The sequence below is a fragment of the Candoia aspera genome, chromosome 2 (genome assembly GCF_035149785.1).
Source record: "Candoia aspera isolate rCanAsp1 chromosome 2, rCanAsp1.hap2, whole genome shotgun sequence".
Lineage (NCBI taxonomy): Eukaryota > Metazoa > Chordata > Lepidosauria > Squamata > Boidae > Candoia > Candoia aspera.
In genome coordinates this window covers 243,292,609-243,309,811 of record NC_086154.1, presented here as the reverse complement: position 1 = coordinate 243,309,811, position 17,203 = coordinate 243,292,609, and the positions used below count along the sequence as shown (strand labels likewise).

Sequence of the window (17,203 nt, the reverse complement as noted above, 5' to 3'; positions counted from 1 at the left end):
TGTCTTCTCTGATGGCCTATTCTGGCTCAAAGGCTGGAAGAGAATCCCGTGTATAATCCAAAGCAGCCTTTCTCAACCTTTTGACCTTGGAGGAACCCTTGAAATATTTGTCAGGCCTCGGGGACCCCCTCCACATTCAGGCTCAAATATAGGCCAGAAGTTACACAATTGCTATCTTCGTTTCATGTGTAGGCCTGTATATATGCAATAGCAATGTTCTTCAACTAAAAATAAAGAATGAATCTTACCTCTTTAATGTGAAGTTGCCTGAATTTGAAATAATTTTTTAAATAAATCGGGATCTCCCAGGGAACCCCTACTGACCTCTCATGGAACCCACGGGTGCCAAGGAACCCTGGCTGAGAAACCCTGATCTAAAGACTTACCAGGCTACTGAACATACCAGAGGAGGCCACTGTGTGACATCTAACAATTAAGGTCTCTTCCATATGTCAGTAGCATCATCTTCACAGTGTGAAGCACTCCATTAAGGAAAATTGGAACTGCTACACACAGGTTTCTTTTTTCCTCCTCTGGAGCCCCCTTTGACCACCATGGCTGAAAACTGAGCCCAGTTCCCTGCTGTTTTCAGATGGGGAACATCCGTAGCATAAATTGTAAATTAGCCATAAAACAAAGAAAGCTCTCAAGTATATCTCTTCCCCCAAAACTGGGAAAAAGTAGGAAAATAGTGCCTTACCCATAGAAATCATATAGTCCCACCAATTCCATTGTTGCTTTGTCTTCTCTGGTCCTCAGTCCACCCAAATTAAATATAGCTTTTGATTACTCCCCCTGCCCTTGTGCCTTCAAGTCAGTGTTGGCTCCTGGCAACTGCCTGGACCAAACCTTACATTTTTGGGGGCAGCATTTTCAGAAGTGGTTTGCCATTTCCTCTTTCCTAGGGCTGAGAGAGAGTGACTGGCCCAAAGTCACCCAGTTGGCTGTGTGCCAAAGGTGGGACTAGAACTCCCGGTCTCACAGCTTCTAGCCTGGTGCCTTAATCACCACACCCAACTGGCTCTCTTTGACTACTTACATATTTACTGTTCATTTAGTTAGCCCAATAACTGAAGTTTTTTAGTGGATTACAAAATTCATTTAATGAATGCTGAAGCTGTTTTAAGAAAGAAAAGAAAAGAAAAGAAAAGATACAATTAAGCCTTGAATAACGACATGGGCAGGCTGGGTTAAGCAAAGAGTTTGGTAAGGAAGCAACTGTATTTGCTTTCAGATAGATATATACTTCTTAACTACCTTATAAAGTAAACCCCCACACTCAAAATATTAGAGCAAAATCCTTAAAACAGAGACATTTTTCTTTCTAAGCAGAGCTGTGAGGCACATTCACTATAATTATTGGGGTTTACTTCCAGTTGAATTTTGATAGTTACCTTCTTTTTGTTGTTGTTAACAAACAACAAATAGTTGTTAATAGTTTTAAAAATTAACTGCGGTAAATAAAAAACAAAATATACAAAATTATAAAAGAAAGGGGGAGGGGAAAGCTGAAAAAAAGAAATAAAAACACAGAAGATATATATTTACCGACAGACATATATCAGTACGTTGATACCATGATTCATTACAGTCATCCATATTTGGAACACAAGAGTAAATGCCCCAAAAGACTTTGAAGGCTACAAATTATTCCTAAATGTGTTGTCCTGGGTCTGTATGGAGTGTGTTTTGTTTCATGAGCATTGAGTGAGTCTAGTTGCCCCTCGTTTTCTGTCTTGAATAAGCAGTAGAGGATTTCAGACTAAATCTGGTGTTTCTTGGCAGATGTTGGACATGAATCATTGACGGGGAGCTTACGTTTTCTTGCACATCCAATTGAGTGAGAGTGTGTTATATAAGAGCACAATAGTGGACTGTATTCTTGCTTCCAACTCTTCTTGTTTTGACAAGCTACGGACTTTGGTACTTTTCAAACAATCATCAGAGATGCAGTTTAAGTATTTATTATTTGATCAATTCCTAAATGGAAAAATATGTGAAGGAGACTTACATTTAACAAGGATATGTATGTATGTGGAGAAGATGACAATGTTTTTTCTCTTTCTGACTTGTGTGTGCCCTTTTCTTGCACCTGCAAAAATCTAGAGTGCAATCCAAATTTAGCAATTTTACGCTCCTGATTACAGTAGGAGCACTTAACTTTGGCTAGATTATGATTCCTTTATTTGCATGCATAATATTCTCTCTTCCAAAATACTTGGCTATGTAAACTTAAAGCCATCTAATCTTGTTTTATTGTAGTATTTTCTCAGGATGTATTTCAAGCCTTTTCACTCACTAGTGTAAAATTATGAAGCCTGGGTAGTAATGGATCCCTGGTTTTGCTAATGTTTTGTTTTGTTGCTCCCTGTGTCCTTCTTTTCACAGATATAAAATATTTTATATCAACTCACATGTACAGTCATCATAACAGACAGTACTTCTAAAGCCTACTTATATGATTTCTCCTCTCACCATCTGAAGCTCTATCCATATTCCAGGAGATGATATAGATACCTTTTTGCTTCCCTATCCCTGTTTTTCCTCAAAGAAAATTTCCTTAATGGTACCTCCCGTCCTACACATTTCCTCCCTGCCCCCCTTCTTTTCTCATGGGTAAAACTTGCTGTTTATTTTGATTAGTCACAAATACTAGGTGTTGTTTGAAAAGTGTTAAACTTAGCAGGCCCATACAGATAATGTGAGACGGGTCACTGGCTGTGATAAAGAGTAAGATATGGTGGGAATTAACCTGAATCGTTTATGGGGCGCTCCTGATTCTCCTCCTTTTCAGCCTATCAGTTAAGGACACTGTAAATATATGGTCTGGTTTAGTATTAAGATGGTGCTCTAAAAATAAACCCATATTCAGAGGCCAAACATTTTCTGAAATGTTTTGTACTGAAAGCCAAACCAGACTACCTATGACATGAAGAATTTATATTATTGTACAAATAATTGCCCTGATTTACTTGGGTGCATTAGATGTTGATCTGACCATACAAGTACAACAGAAAGGTATCTAGTGTGGCATGATTTTCATGGGATGACCTGTAATAAACATGGCAATATGCTCCATGGAAAACACATTCTTGCATGCAGAAGATAAAATTCATGCCATCTCCAGGTAAGGCTGGGAAAGACTTCCAGCTGTAGCCCTCGAAGGCAGCTGCCACTTGGAGAAAGTATTACTGAGCTACATCAGGAATGAGCAACTTGATCTCCCCAACTTACCTTTTGGGAGCTCTTTGATGCACCTCTGATTAGGGCTTCCTAGCAATCAGAATCAGATTTGGGCTGCAAAAATCCAGATGACCTTTAGATGGAAGCTAAATTGCTTTGCTGCCATCCATTGGTTGTCTGGAGGTTTGCAGCCCAGATCTGGTAGCTCTACCTCTGATCCTGAGTGCTGAAAACAAGTAACAGAGTTTACTGAATACGTGAAAACTGCACGGTAAGCTCTGAAGTAGGCATATCCAAATTATAATCCCAAATTCCCAGACTGCATATATGATGCAGCTCATTTTACAGCCCTTATCATCTGCAAATGTTAGATGCACCTCTTGGCTGCCTGAAGTAGATGGACCAAGGATATCTTTATTTCTGGCAAAAAACATTGGCCAAAATCCTCTGTTACCTTACAGATTAATTTGAGGTTGCCATCTGCATGTCATCTTGGTCTATCACCCAAATATCTTAGGTTAAGCCTGTTCAGTCATATGAGTTTTGATACTCCCTCTTCCTCTACAGCTGCTTTTCTTACAATGCAGAAAGCAGGTACCTAGAAATCTGGCTGAAAGAAAAGCACCTGGAAGGGGAGGGATGGTAGAAGAATACGGAACAGCGTTAACAACCCTCTTCAACTTGCAAGTCTTTGAAAATGTTGTTGTTATATTGGCATCCACCAACCAGATCCATGTGTAAAATAATGGTAAGGGGCAGATCCAGAAAGGGGAAAAAGTGGTCTAGGAGACTGAATCTTTTATTTCTTTGGAATGTCCCTGCCCTACCTAAAGATGTGGTCCTAGACACCCCTTTTCCAAGCCAGCAAGATATTTAAGCCAAATAACAGTTCCCAAATTCAGAGAAGTCTTAACTTTGGTAAGATTTAATGCCTTCTGACAGTTGTTCTTGAGGGGAAACTGGGGATATCAGATTTGAACAAGGACTGTGATGAAAAAGTTATTGAAACATTAAGCCATGCTTTGTTACATTGCCCTTATTACAAAGATGCCCAGTTATAGCTAATGATTTCCCATCTAGTCAGATTTCCAGGCCATCCAGATTCATTCTGGTTACAGTTGTTGCTCTCCAACCAATGTGATTTTATTTCTCTGAATAAAAGTTTTGTTTTACTCTTTGTAAAATACATTGTACTTTGACCACATCAGTTTTATAAATATTCAGTTTTATTCCAATTTTTATTTGCTGTCCCAGAATTTCTCTTCTTTCTTCTTCTTTTAATTTACAATAACTGTAATAAAGTTGAGGGATTGATCAAATGACTGGGTGGAGCATCGAGGAATCAGGAGATGGGGATTGATGAAGTTCCTGCTTATGGAACTCATAAGCTCCCAAGCTCCAGGGACTCCTCTGGGAAGAAAATTGACTTGGCAGCTCAGCAGCCACTGTGGGAATTCAAGGGCAGAGTTCTGCATTAAAGCTCCATGTGGAAATGCTCTGTATAAAGCCAGGATGTCAAAAAAGAAAAAAAAAAGTCCTTAGCTTCCTTACATCTATGATGCTCCAGCTTTCAACTTGTAAGGAACCTACAAGTAGAAAGGTAGGTCTTGCTGCTATAAGTTGGTTCAATCTTTATTGTATGCTCCTGCTGAACATTTTGAATTGGCTTGGATAAGGTGGTTTCTTTTAGGTACATGTCCTTGTAAAGATGTTGTTTACTCCTGTGTCTTTTTTATTCCTTTTATTCTAGACAAGATATATGATGCATATTTAAGAGCATCCCTAATTCAAATTCCAGCTCAGTTCAGCCAAGCTAATATATCTCAGCTCCAGACATCTTGCTTAGTTGTTAATGCCAAGTTGACATAAAATAAGCCCACTCAGATCAGCAATGCCAACTGCCAGTCCACTGGTCAGGGTAAGCCCCTGAAGTTTTTTCATGCCATTAAAATGCAAACAAGGTATGGCTTAAAAATGCTCCCAATTATCTTTATGGAATAGTAAGTCCAAAGGCTGAATTTCTACTGAGCCATTATGTGCCCAGTCCATGACCTCATATGATCTGTGAAGCCCTTATCTTGCCAAGTAATTCCAACCTTTATAAAGATGAGGTGGTCTGTTTTAATTTCCAGGCTAGTGAGGTAAGAATATAGCAGTCCTCAGGATTAGAGAAATTTGCAACCAGTGGTCCTAATCCTGTCCATACTTTATTGGGAGTAAGACCTATGGACACAAGACAACTTCCTTCTGAATAAAAACATTACCTTATTGAACAGCATAGGCGAAATGCATAAAGGATTTAAGCTTGGCACTATATGCATGCCAAGCTGAATCATCTACCTTTACTGCAAAGCACTGTGAGCAATCCTAAGCTTTTTGACAAGTTGGGCTAGGCTCTGAAGTCAAGAAAGAACAGAAGAATACAATCTGTTTACCACCATGTTCCCAGTCCAGCTATTACAGTAGTTGTAAAGCAGACTTTTTTGTTCTTTTAAGGCAAATTTGTTCTCTTTCATTTGCATAAAAATGTATGTCAAGTTTATATTTTGCACAGATAAACATTCGTGTCATCCAACCTTGTCAGCCACTCAGCGCATTGCCAAACAGCAATTTGTTTGAGAAAGAGTAATTAGAAATATGAGCCAATCTGCTGAAGGATCAAAATGCTATGAACAAAACATTCACTGGCCTTCTGGTCTGTAACCCTCCTAACAGAGCAATTGTATAAATTGGTGTACCACAAGCAAGATATAAATCAGTCCTTTTTATGAAACTTGCCTGCATACTGATTTAAAGGAAAGTGGAAAATCGTTCTTTGGTTAAATATACAAAGGGAATCTGATCAAGCATTGTGTGCCTGTGCACTTCAATTTAAATTTCAGGCTCAGGTTAGTCCAGGGGAAAAAATCAGGTTGATGTTCCATAAATTGATGTTTGTGGGCACTTTCATTTGATTATTTGTTTATCTTGTTGTATTATGTGAATTCATTTATGAAATATGGCGAACTAACAAAATATCTGTTAAGATGAAGGGTGGTATGTGTGCAGGAAGATGACTCGCATATTGCAGATGGCTAATGAGGACTCTGCGGCATGAATGATGGGGGCAGATGTGGTTCTCACTCCAACAGTTTTCCCAAGGACAAAGTAGTTTTTATATCCCACAGGAAGGAATAAACAACTCTTCTTGGTGAGAGGGGGGCAAAGAAGAGAGTGGAGACAGGAAAGGAGCAATTGTTTAAATGTGCTTTTTCAGTTTGATCCTTGCAAACGTTGGAACTTGAAAGCTTCTGATCCTGTGTTCCATATTCATGTCGTCATGGAATATAATGCTGTGGCAATATCCACCATCTAATTTTTCAAACTTTTCTTCTGCAAAAGAGGCCTCTGTCCTCCTCAACGTAATTTATTTTAAATGTCATAAGATACATGTCAAATACTCCATTTGATAGTGTATTTGAACTCTATTCTGGCAGGTGACAAAAAGTGCACTACCACTGCTGATGACATTTTCTGTTACACCCCTTTCCATCACTCTGAAGCCTCACTGGCTGCTTGAATTGCCCATTATTTGGAGGGGGGGAAGGGAAACTAATAGGGTTACTTCCTAATGCCTTTTCTTAGCACAGGGTCCCTCCTTGGGAGGGAGATGGGCAGTGATAAAATTTGATTGAATGAATGAATGAATATAACTGAAGCCAGAGAGGCTGTGGGCTACTGATGGGTATAATGAACGTAGAATGAAAGACAGGATATTCACAAATGCTTCATAGCCACCTAATAACGAAATCCCCCAAACCACGACTGTACTCATTGGAACATTGGAAATCTCTTCTGAAATAAAATCTGAAAAAAAACAACACCCATCCATTTCAATGAGATTAACAGGCAAGAGAATTTTTCTCTATAGTATTAAATCAACACACCCAGAAATACAATCTTAACAATTAATAAACACTTTCAAAGCCCCTTGTCTTCAGCCATGGCTTCCTTTCCTTCCTTGAAGGGAACTTGAACTGGACATTCCTTCAAATGGCTTTTCTAAGGATAGCTGAGCATTTCTTGGCTTCACCATCATAGATTATTGGGGCTGTTTGTTTTTAGGAACCTGCTATTGGTCGTTAACGCTTTGCACAACTGATGCCCAACAGCATCAGATGATCAGATAACAGCTGTAACCATAACACGCCAAGCACAATGCAGACAATTATGGAGGGCAGCAGTGCATGTCTGTACATTAAAAATAAAAGCTGTGATGCAAATCAGTAGAGCTAAACCATTTGCATACAATCCCCATTCAGTTAAATTCATGCTTTATTCTGGTTGCCTGGAAAACAAACAAAAATAAATGAAACCCATTCCAGAGGGAGAATAAAGGCTGAGCACAGACATCCAATACAGTTGATGTGATCACAACAGTTATGTATGGCATACACTGTAAGATGTACCATGACTTTTCCTTGTTTTTAGCTGCAAGTGGGGAGCCTACGCTACATGGAAAGGCAAGTGAAGCAAAGTGGAAAGGCCACTTCCCTCTCAGAAGCAAATCTGCAGTGCTTCATGAAACAGCTCCTCAAGAATACTTCCCTCAAATTGTCACCAAAGGGAAGCATCCCCTTCCAAACATCTACACAGCTGTAAAAGCTTTTGAGTAAGACACATCTTTAAATTGTGCCGCATGCCACTTGGGATTACTAAAATACATATCTGAATTTACTCTAGCCTCTTGACTTCAGTTAAAATATTCTCTGCCAAACACGAAGACCTTTTGGAGAGCTATTAACTTATAGCACATTAACATTAACATCGTTTTGGGTTATTAGCAGCTGAGCAATTCACCATTTAAAATTTGCCTGGATGACAAACATGTCATGGAAGGTCTTGGGATCAACAGCTTTTAGCCTTTTTAATGATGGGTTATGTCATTTTGAAATGGACGAGCATGCACTTTTCAGCTCATCAGGCACATTTGCTCAACCCTATTTACAAAACGCATGACAAGGAATGACACACTAACGTGCTGGGGCCATTTTGATTAAATCAATCTTATTTTGATAACTTTCAATGCAAATGTTAATTTTCTTTAAGACACATATCCATTTAGTGATGCAACAAAAGAATTTACAGTGGGGTGCAGAGACTCTAAGCATATAGAATCGCTTTTGATTTTTTCCCCCACCAGAATCCAAACTGAGTGCAAAATATGAGGGCTAAGCGAATCTTTGAAATGATTTGTTGCTGTCAGCTATGTGAGGTAGTCCAGACATGACCAGATGAACTAATTCTGCTTTACTGTAAAGTTACATTAACGGAATCTTGCAATTCTGAAAGTGCATTTCTCCCCCGTCACCTTTACAGCCCAGGAAACAAGGGAGGCCCCTTCTGAGATGTTTGCCATGCCTACATTCCTGCTGCAGGCTCAGCTGCCCCTTAACCAACTATTCCCCTGGCTGTGGCTCTTCCCCCTGGCTCCCAAGGTCATTCCCACATACTGTTACAGTTGCTCTGTCAGATATTGTAATGGTATGTGAGAAAGACCTTGAGAAACAGGGTGAAGAGATGCTGCCTAGGGAACAGTCAGATAGTCCACAGCTGCATAATGGGAGGAGAAGGAGGCTCAGAAGGGACCCTCCCTAATTTCTCAAGCTGTAAAGGAGATGGTGGGAGATTTGTACTTTCAGACTTGAAAGATTCTGTTAATGTAGCCTTAAATAAAGTAGAAATAGCTCATCTGGTTGTGTTTCTTGTCTGGTCTACCTGGGAAGGCTGACATCAATCTTGCAAGTCTCAAAGTACAAATCTCCCACCATCTCCTTTATAGCCCAATAACCTAGGGAGGGTTCCTTTTGAGCCTCTTTCTCCACCCATTAAGCAGCTGTGGGCTATGCCCTCTCTTATCTGCCCATTCCCTAGGCAGCATCTCTTCACCCTGTTTCTCAAGGTACCATCAAGGTTTCTCACATACCGTTACAAATATCCAGGTGAAGCGGCCTCCTTGGAAGTGGCCCACAAAGTTAAGTTGTGCCTTTGTTTTATCCAGAACAGAGTGGCCACTTCCTTAGCAAGATGACTTCTCACCAGTGCAGTGTCACTGGACTCTTACTGTTCAAGGCATATGGGTCTTGCCTCAATTCATGATTGAGATGAAGAGCTGCATTCCTATGGAGCACTTCAAAGTGCAGCAGTGTCCATCAGAAGGCAAATAATCTGAGATTGCTACAGCCCACACAACAGAATGTGGCAGAGTGTGTGTGTGTGTGTGTGTGGGGTGGGTATCAAAAAGTCAAGATGGTAGCCACAGCCACAGCCACCATCTTGATTTTTTAAATCTCTCCCTCTGCATATGGCCCTGAAATATGGCTTGGCAGGTGGTAATGAGACATCCTTTTATTATTCAGAATAAGGAAACTTCAGAGCACATGTTCAACCAGGGACATGGTGTTAGTATCCAAACTCAGATATTCATCGTACCAAAGAAACAAACACAAAAAACAGGCCTTGCTTTCCCTCACAACTTTTCTCCAATTTCATTGCTGAAATGTTTGGCAATCAGTTGTAAATTGTTCAGGGGGCTAGCAATAAATCTTGGCTTATATCCTACCCAGCCCTGCTTTAAACCAACCAGCTCATTCACAGAAATTGGCAAAATAATAAATTTTGGGATTTTTGTTTTTGTTTTTCAAGTTGTAACACTTCCTGAGGAATGTTTAAGGAAAAACAATTTGAAGTGGGGCATCTTTATAGAGGTAATGAAAACAACTGTAGAACTGGCGCATTTTGTTTTTTCATACCTAAGTTAATAGTACCATTGACCTAAATGTTATCCTCCTGTGGCACTTCAGAAGCTACAAAAGTGCTGGAGGAGAAGAGGAAAGCACAACTGGGAAAGTGGAGCAACACAGCAACTTTTATTTGCTCTTAAAAGTGAGTGGGCTTTGCTGTTTTGTGAAACAACTGTATACACACATACATACATATACCACAAATATCCAAGTTTTCAGAATGTGTCTCTCTGTGTGTGTGTGTATTGCTAAAGCTTTTCGGTGAACCTAGAGGTGGTTCTTTCAATCTCATCTTGAGGCTGAAATCCTACCAACACTTACCATAAATATACTCTGAAAAGAATCCATTCAGGCATAACAGCATTTGCAACTGCATTGAAGAATTAATACAGATGGTCTTAAAGGCATACAAATTGTTTTGTCCCAGGAATTTTTCCTCTATGAGAATTACACATAGAAGAACTGTAGCTGAGTGCTACAACATAAACCTTAGTTGTAGACGATTCCAAGTTTGCTTCCTGTCATCTCCAGTTTAAAAATATAATCATCAGTTGGGAAGTGTTGTGGGAGAGGGGAGAGATTTCAAGGAATGACTGCTGGTCAAAATAGATAATGCTACTCTTAATAACTCAGATTCCAGGACAAACACCCCACCTCCAGCAAGCAGGAGAATTTCTATTTTCTGTAGAACAGGACAAATTCAGATTCAACCTGGTATCCAGCCAAACTACTTTTGTAATTCAGGATAAACACCAGCCATGTCCTGTCAGTGCTAACATACTTACAGTCAAAGCTCCTATGTGGGTTGTTCATTTATAAGGAGTCAGTGACACAAGAGATGAACTGATTGTGTTTATTAAGATGGGTAGGTTCAAGTTTTGATAAATACCAACTTCCTCACAGGAGCCAGCATTCAGTGCTAACCAGGTTCAGATCCAAGTTCAATGCAAAGATTTTTGCTGCACCTTGAAGTGTCTTTTTGAGCTGGTTCCTTATAGCAACATACTTCAGGTCAATGCCTTGACTTGAAAAATCAAATTGCTTTGCTTTAAAGCCTTAAATGAAGCCAAATTATTTCAGACTTCTGTTTTGATCCAATGCAAAGGGCCACTATACACATAAAACACACAGGCAGGAGTCCTGTTAGCATCTAGATTGAAGTCTGGTTCTTCTGAAGAATGCTGCTTCACTTTGAAGGGGATCTTCAACTGAAGCTTTGTCAAATGGAATCACTTCTTTGGAGCTTTGCACAGCCCTATTCACAGACAGGGTTCCTAATCAGGATCCAGTCAGGTCCAGGTACTTTAATCTCACATAACTGGAGGTGCACAGATAACATTTTTCAAAATAACGCTGAACCTACGGTTTCATACAGCTTGGCCAGCAGGTGCAAGAATGCTCTCCTCAAATATTCACTTAATATCTGTGGCCTCATATGATCAATTGAAAGCTGTTTTAGTGAGCAAGGAATTGCATGAGTAGTCTGGATTAGAGAGGTAAGGAAACAGCCTTAAAAAGAATTTACTAGAGCAGTTACAGCTCAATAATTATTGATCTAGTTTGGAACCGTAATAATATCTGTCCCAGTTCTTGCCCAAACTGATGGAGTGAAAACCTGGACTGGATAAATAATGACTTGACCCCGTATGGGGCTGTGTTCCTGAACATCTCCAATCAGTGTTCTTTCTGCAGCATGCTCTTTGTCTCTTGAATTAGAAGTCATCCTGAAATATTTGCAGTGCCTCTATCATTTACTTTTGGCACTCCTAATTGTCTGTGTTGATGGATTGGACTCAGAATTGCCATACAATGGAAGGAGTTTAACCTGTCTTTTTGAGGGTCTTCTATTCTAAAAATGGCAAAATGGGGTAATATGTGAAGAAAACAAAGGGTTTGAATTGAGCTTTTGATATTGCTTGTTGTGACTTGGGGTGCAGTGCAGTCCTGCATTTGGAAGTGGTTGGCTGGCTGGCTCTTATCTATTCAATAAATAAAAAAAGGAGAATGACCCTCCCATTCATTCTCTAGGGACTGTGATCTGCAGCACTGCCTCTTTGGGAATCCATCCTTAATGACAGCCAATATTGTGTACAGGTAGTCCTAGCTTAATGACCACAATTGGGACTAGAATTTTGGTTGCTAAGCAAAGTGATCCTTAAGTGAATCTGACCCAATTTTACAACCTATTTTGCAGTGGCTAAGCAAATCACCATGGGCGTTAAGCAAGCCATGTGGTTGTTAAGTGAACCATGCAGTTCCCAATTGATTTTGCTTGCCAAAGCCGGCCGGGAAGGTCAACAATGGCCATCATGTGACCAAGGGATGCTGCCATGGTCATAAATGTGAATCGGTTGCCAATGCCCAAATTGTGATCACATGACTGTGGGGATACTGCAACAGTTGTAAGTATGAGAACAGGTCATAAGTCAGTTTTTTCAGCACCGTTGTAGGTCCGAACCATCACTAAATGAATGGTTGTTAAGCGAGGACTACCTGTAGTGATTAAGACAGGAGGCTAGGAGTGGAAAAGTCCAGATTCTAGTCCACTCTAATCATGGAAACTACCTGGATAACTTTGGACCAGTCACTCTCTCTTCGCCTCTGTCTTATCTCACAAAGTTGTGGGGAAAAATAAGAGGAGGGAGCAATATGTGCCACAATCAGCTGTTGAATAAAAGGTAGGATATACACCTAACAAATAAATGGGTTCACCTTGGTATTGTCTTCTGATGATAGATTGTTTTTGTGAATACCTTAGCCATGTAGGGTGACCTGTTTTCTTGATGTTCTTTCAACTCCATGCCAGCCAGATTTGCAAGAAAAAAAAGATACTGAAAACTGGTTTTGAAAAAAACATATGGGCATTTTTCTGTTGAATACTAAACCATGTACACTAGTATTCTGCATGGAGAAATTTACCTATGGTATTTTTTCAACCAATTTTTCATCAGTTTTATGAAAGAAGTTTTTCTTTAGAAATTCTTTTAAAGGAGAAGAAAATTTCAGAGACATTCTCATGGATGGAATATAACTGTCATGAGTACTGATGGAAGGGGCCTCTATCCAGGGGGGAAAACGCATGCATAGTACTGAGGAATTAAGCAGCCATTCAAAGAGACACAGATCAGACCCGCCTTAACTTTTGAGGTTTATCTGTCTGGGTTTTCCCACACTTCTTCAGTTTGTTAGGATTCTGTTTCATGTAGCAGTAATAAACACTAGAGACCTACTCCTCGTCTCAGCATGATTTCTGACTGTTAGGACAATAACCTTCTTGCCCTTATTTTGTTCGGTGTTGACTTGCTTGGGCCTATGTATTTGGGTCAGTGTCCTGTCTTTCACTCCACGACCATCTCCCCTGGGTCCTGCCACTTCCTGGCTTCCCTATTATATCTCAAGGAAACATCTCCTACTGAATGTTCTTCTGGTGGGAGAAGTGAGAACTTTCCTTTGGAGAAGTTTGGAGAAATGAACCACTTGATTTCTCTGTCCACACATTTGATGGAGAATTTTGAAGGCCACACGTATCCAACCTCTACGGTGGACAGCTAACTGTGGAAACCAGTGGGCAGCCGGGCAGCCTGGTGTGTTGTGATCCTTCTTCTCACCTGTAATGAGGATTTGGAGAATGCAGGTTTGCTGCTGTAGTTCTTGAATGACATACAGGCCTTAAGATGCTGCATGCTCTTTCAGAATAGGAGGGTTTAATTGTCTGCTCCCAAAGTGATGAGAGACTGCATAAAGGTGGTTTTGTATTCCCACCATTACTGATAATACGAACCATGTCACATCTCTCTTGCTTGAAGTAGGTTTTTAGAGGCATAAACCATGGAAGGATTACCTTGGAAACACTCCGAATTTCCAGAGATGATTGGACAGGTCACTAGGCATTCAGAAAAAGGGGGCAGGAGAGACAAAGTGAGGCTGCATGGCCCCATCAGCCCTCTCACATAGTCTTCCAATGCATGGGGATGAGTCTTGCCAAACAGCATTATTTTTTTTTAAAAAGGGTTTTATACAGCACAATACTAGGGCTCCAAATGCAGGCTTGCAGCCCTAATTCTTCTTGTTCAAGAGAAGAATAGGGAAGAAACCTGGATGATGCTTACATGCATAATGAATTTATTATGCTTGAATCCAAAATAAATGGTGCACAGAGTCATGTTAATGCTACAATATTTTTTCCTATCTCCACCAGGGCAATGCAATGAGCAGGTAATTATGCAATAGAAATCATGAGACACAATAAGTAAAAACGTACAAAAGCAGGTTTCTGCAGCAGAGATAGAGTTAAATTTTGCTCACCATACATTTAACCCTGAGCAGCTCATAAATTAAGAACCTGAACCCAGGGGTGTCCACAGGAGGGCTGAAAAACATCAAGAAGGCAGTCAGGACTATGAAATCCAAGGTCCACTGCTTTGTGCATGTGTGAGATGTTGATGCACATAGAAAAAAAAAGGGGGGGGGAGAAGCTTCACTCACATGGTTGCATCTGCCATCTTGACTTTTGTGATCCCTCATAGAAGTTGCAGCCAAAACCTATGTAACCGTACTGTGCCCTACATGCCTATATAACAAATGTATGCAAATCACCCCAAGTCCAGTTTGCATCATTCATTTGATTCAGATTACTGAATTGATTCAATCTGAATGTAGATTTGAAACATGAAATCATTACCAGTTAGATTTAAATCATCAGTTTGGAAAAAGGTGCTGTTTGCACATGCTCAAAGGAATATTGAATCAGCCCTAGGGTGTCTAGTTTGACATTTCAAAGTGATGCACCAATTTGATTAGAATTAGGAGATTTGATATGAAGGAATGGTTTGTGAAATCACCTTCAGATAGAAGCTTCAAACTGAATCTTGGCACAGGCATGCTATAATACATTACAAGCTCCATCTGTCCATTTTCTCTTTCTTCATCATTTTAACAGCAAAGTCCAGAGTTAAGCAACTTGAAGTCTGGAAATCAGTGTACCCAAAGATGCCTCCTATGGTGGCAGCCAGGTTTCTTGATCTGACTCAATTCATTTTTAACATTTTATGGAAGGAAGGAAGGAAGGAAGGAAGGAAGGAAGGAAGGAAGGAAGGAAGGAAGGAAGGAAGGAAGGAAGGAAGGAAGGAAGGAAGGAAGGAAGGAAGGAAGGAAGGAAGGAAGGAAGGAAGGAAGGAAGGAAGGAAGGAAGGAAGGAAGGAAGATAGCTGGCATGCCTCAAAGCAAAACAGAAGCCTAACACTATATTTATTTACTATAGCTCATTCCATGAACATATTTTTTAAAAAGGATGGATTGTTATAACCCAATCCTTTGTTCCTAAGAGTATATGGAAAGAATCCAAAGATGCTAGAAGTGGTGAGAAGCATTCTCACCCTCTTGCCTTTGGGCTAATGGTTGCTTTGTAACAGGGCTGGCCCACAATGTCAACCATTTTGCGAATCCATGGCATTCTTTTAAAATTACAAATGTACCCAGTGGCTGAAAACAGATTCTACTGTTCAAGTAGACTCCCAATGGAAAATAATATTCTGTTGAGAGTGAAAGTGTCAAATTTCTTCAGTGGAACCTGACCTCTCCTGATGTCCCATTCTCGGCAGACTAGGAGTGAAGCAAAAGTAATCTTTCTGTGGAGTGAAGGAATAATAGCAACCAGAAGATACGTGGCAACCAAACTTGTTTATCAACAATTAAGTACAAATAATGAGATGGTGCTACACTACATAGAGAGTTCTTCCTGTTGTTTTGTCTTTCATTTGCTGAACTAAGCAGGGAGGGTTTTTGGATGTAGTCAGCCCCAGAACATCACCTGTTCTTGTCCACATGTGCAGCAAAGTCCCACTTCTCATGTTATTTATAAAACTCATGTGATCATCTGTGCTGTTGGCAACCTTTCCAACCTGGGCACCTTCAGGATGTGTTGATTTCACCTCCCAGCATTTTTAACAATGAACATATTGGCTGCAGACCTCGGGGAGCTCAAGTCTGCACATCTGGAAGGAGCTCATGTTGAGGAAAGCTGCAGTAGGCCAATTGTTTTTCCCCTTCTTCCCCTTCTCCTTCTCCTCTCTTTACATACTTGAAAAAAAACCTCATTTGTAAAAGGCAAGCTGATCTAGTCTGAGGATTTTGTACTATTATCTAATTAGTAGAGCTAATGCCTGAATGATAGAGAGGCAGAATACATTCTAGGGAGACAGGATCGCACTCCCAAATCTTGAGGGTAGTAATAAATTCCTTCCCTGCATATTATGTAAAGGACCCACTTATTCTCCATAACATTTCAAAAGACATTCCCATTTTGCTCACCCTCCTGTTGGTACTTGCATAATGGTGTTATTTCTACTTATAAAATGTAGTTTTGCTGAAGATCAGCCACAAAGAATGCTTGTTTTAAACCACACAGATCTTTCCAAGTTTACCTTGTGTTGTATTCTGGCTTATTTGCTAATTGTTGTCAAAAGCATAACTGTCCTTGTTAATGTGCAGTAAAGCTAGGATGTTGCATTGCAATAGACTGATTTCATAATATGCTCTTCCACCACATACACACACAGACACAGACACACACACTTCAATGTTGCCTACACAAACTCACAGATATTGAACATCCTGCTCCTATCAATTTTCACATGTAATTTTCACAGAATCAAGAATGTTTCTGACAATTTAATTTTCAGAAACAAGTTTGGGTAGACCAAGTTTCCTGCATTCAGCTAAAGCTTGCCAAATCCATTTAGAAAACTGATATTTTTAAAAAATAGAACCCCAACCTTTGCTTTGTAAAACTTCCTTGCTTTTTGAATTCTAACAAATTATAATTAAAAAAACCTCTCTTATCTGTGACAAGCAACATAATCTCAGTGCATTTATGTCAGAATTAATTGTGGGTTTCATTCAGGAGATGTCAACTATTTTCTACGATTCTCATTTTGTTAAATTCAAGCAGGAGTTTGGATACACTAAAGAGTACAGTTTGCATTCTGTTTATCAAGGTACATAATGTTTGGGTAATCCCTGCATTTGTCTGATTACCCAAAAAGGTGGCAAATATTCTTACACTTTCTTGTACTACTAACTAATTGTGTGAGTTCACTGTGCCAAATACAACGTCAGCAGTAGATCATGAGTCAGTATGTGTAAATCTGAGGTGAATGACTTGCTGTATTTTCACTAACCAGTTTAGGATGGGGCCCCAAAGTGGTAGACTGCAGGAATGTCACTATAGTGCTGTGTAC

General features: G+C 39.9%; 1 protein-coding gene across 1 annotated transcript in view; it reads left to right on the top strand.

Moving 5' to 3' along the window:
- ISL1 (ISL LIM homeobox 1) overlaps positions 1 to 3,429 on the top strand; it is a 56,872-nt gene extending 53,443 nt beyond the window's left edge. Inside the window, exon 7 of the transcript XR_010067355.1 lies at positions 1,786 to 3,429. The gene's annotated coding sequence lies outside the window, so the exon portion shown is untranslated. The remainder of the gene's footprint in view (positions 1 to 1,785) is intronic.
- Positions 3,430 to 17,203: the final 13,774 nt, after the last annotated feature.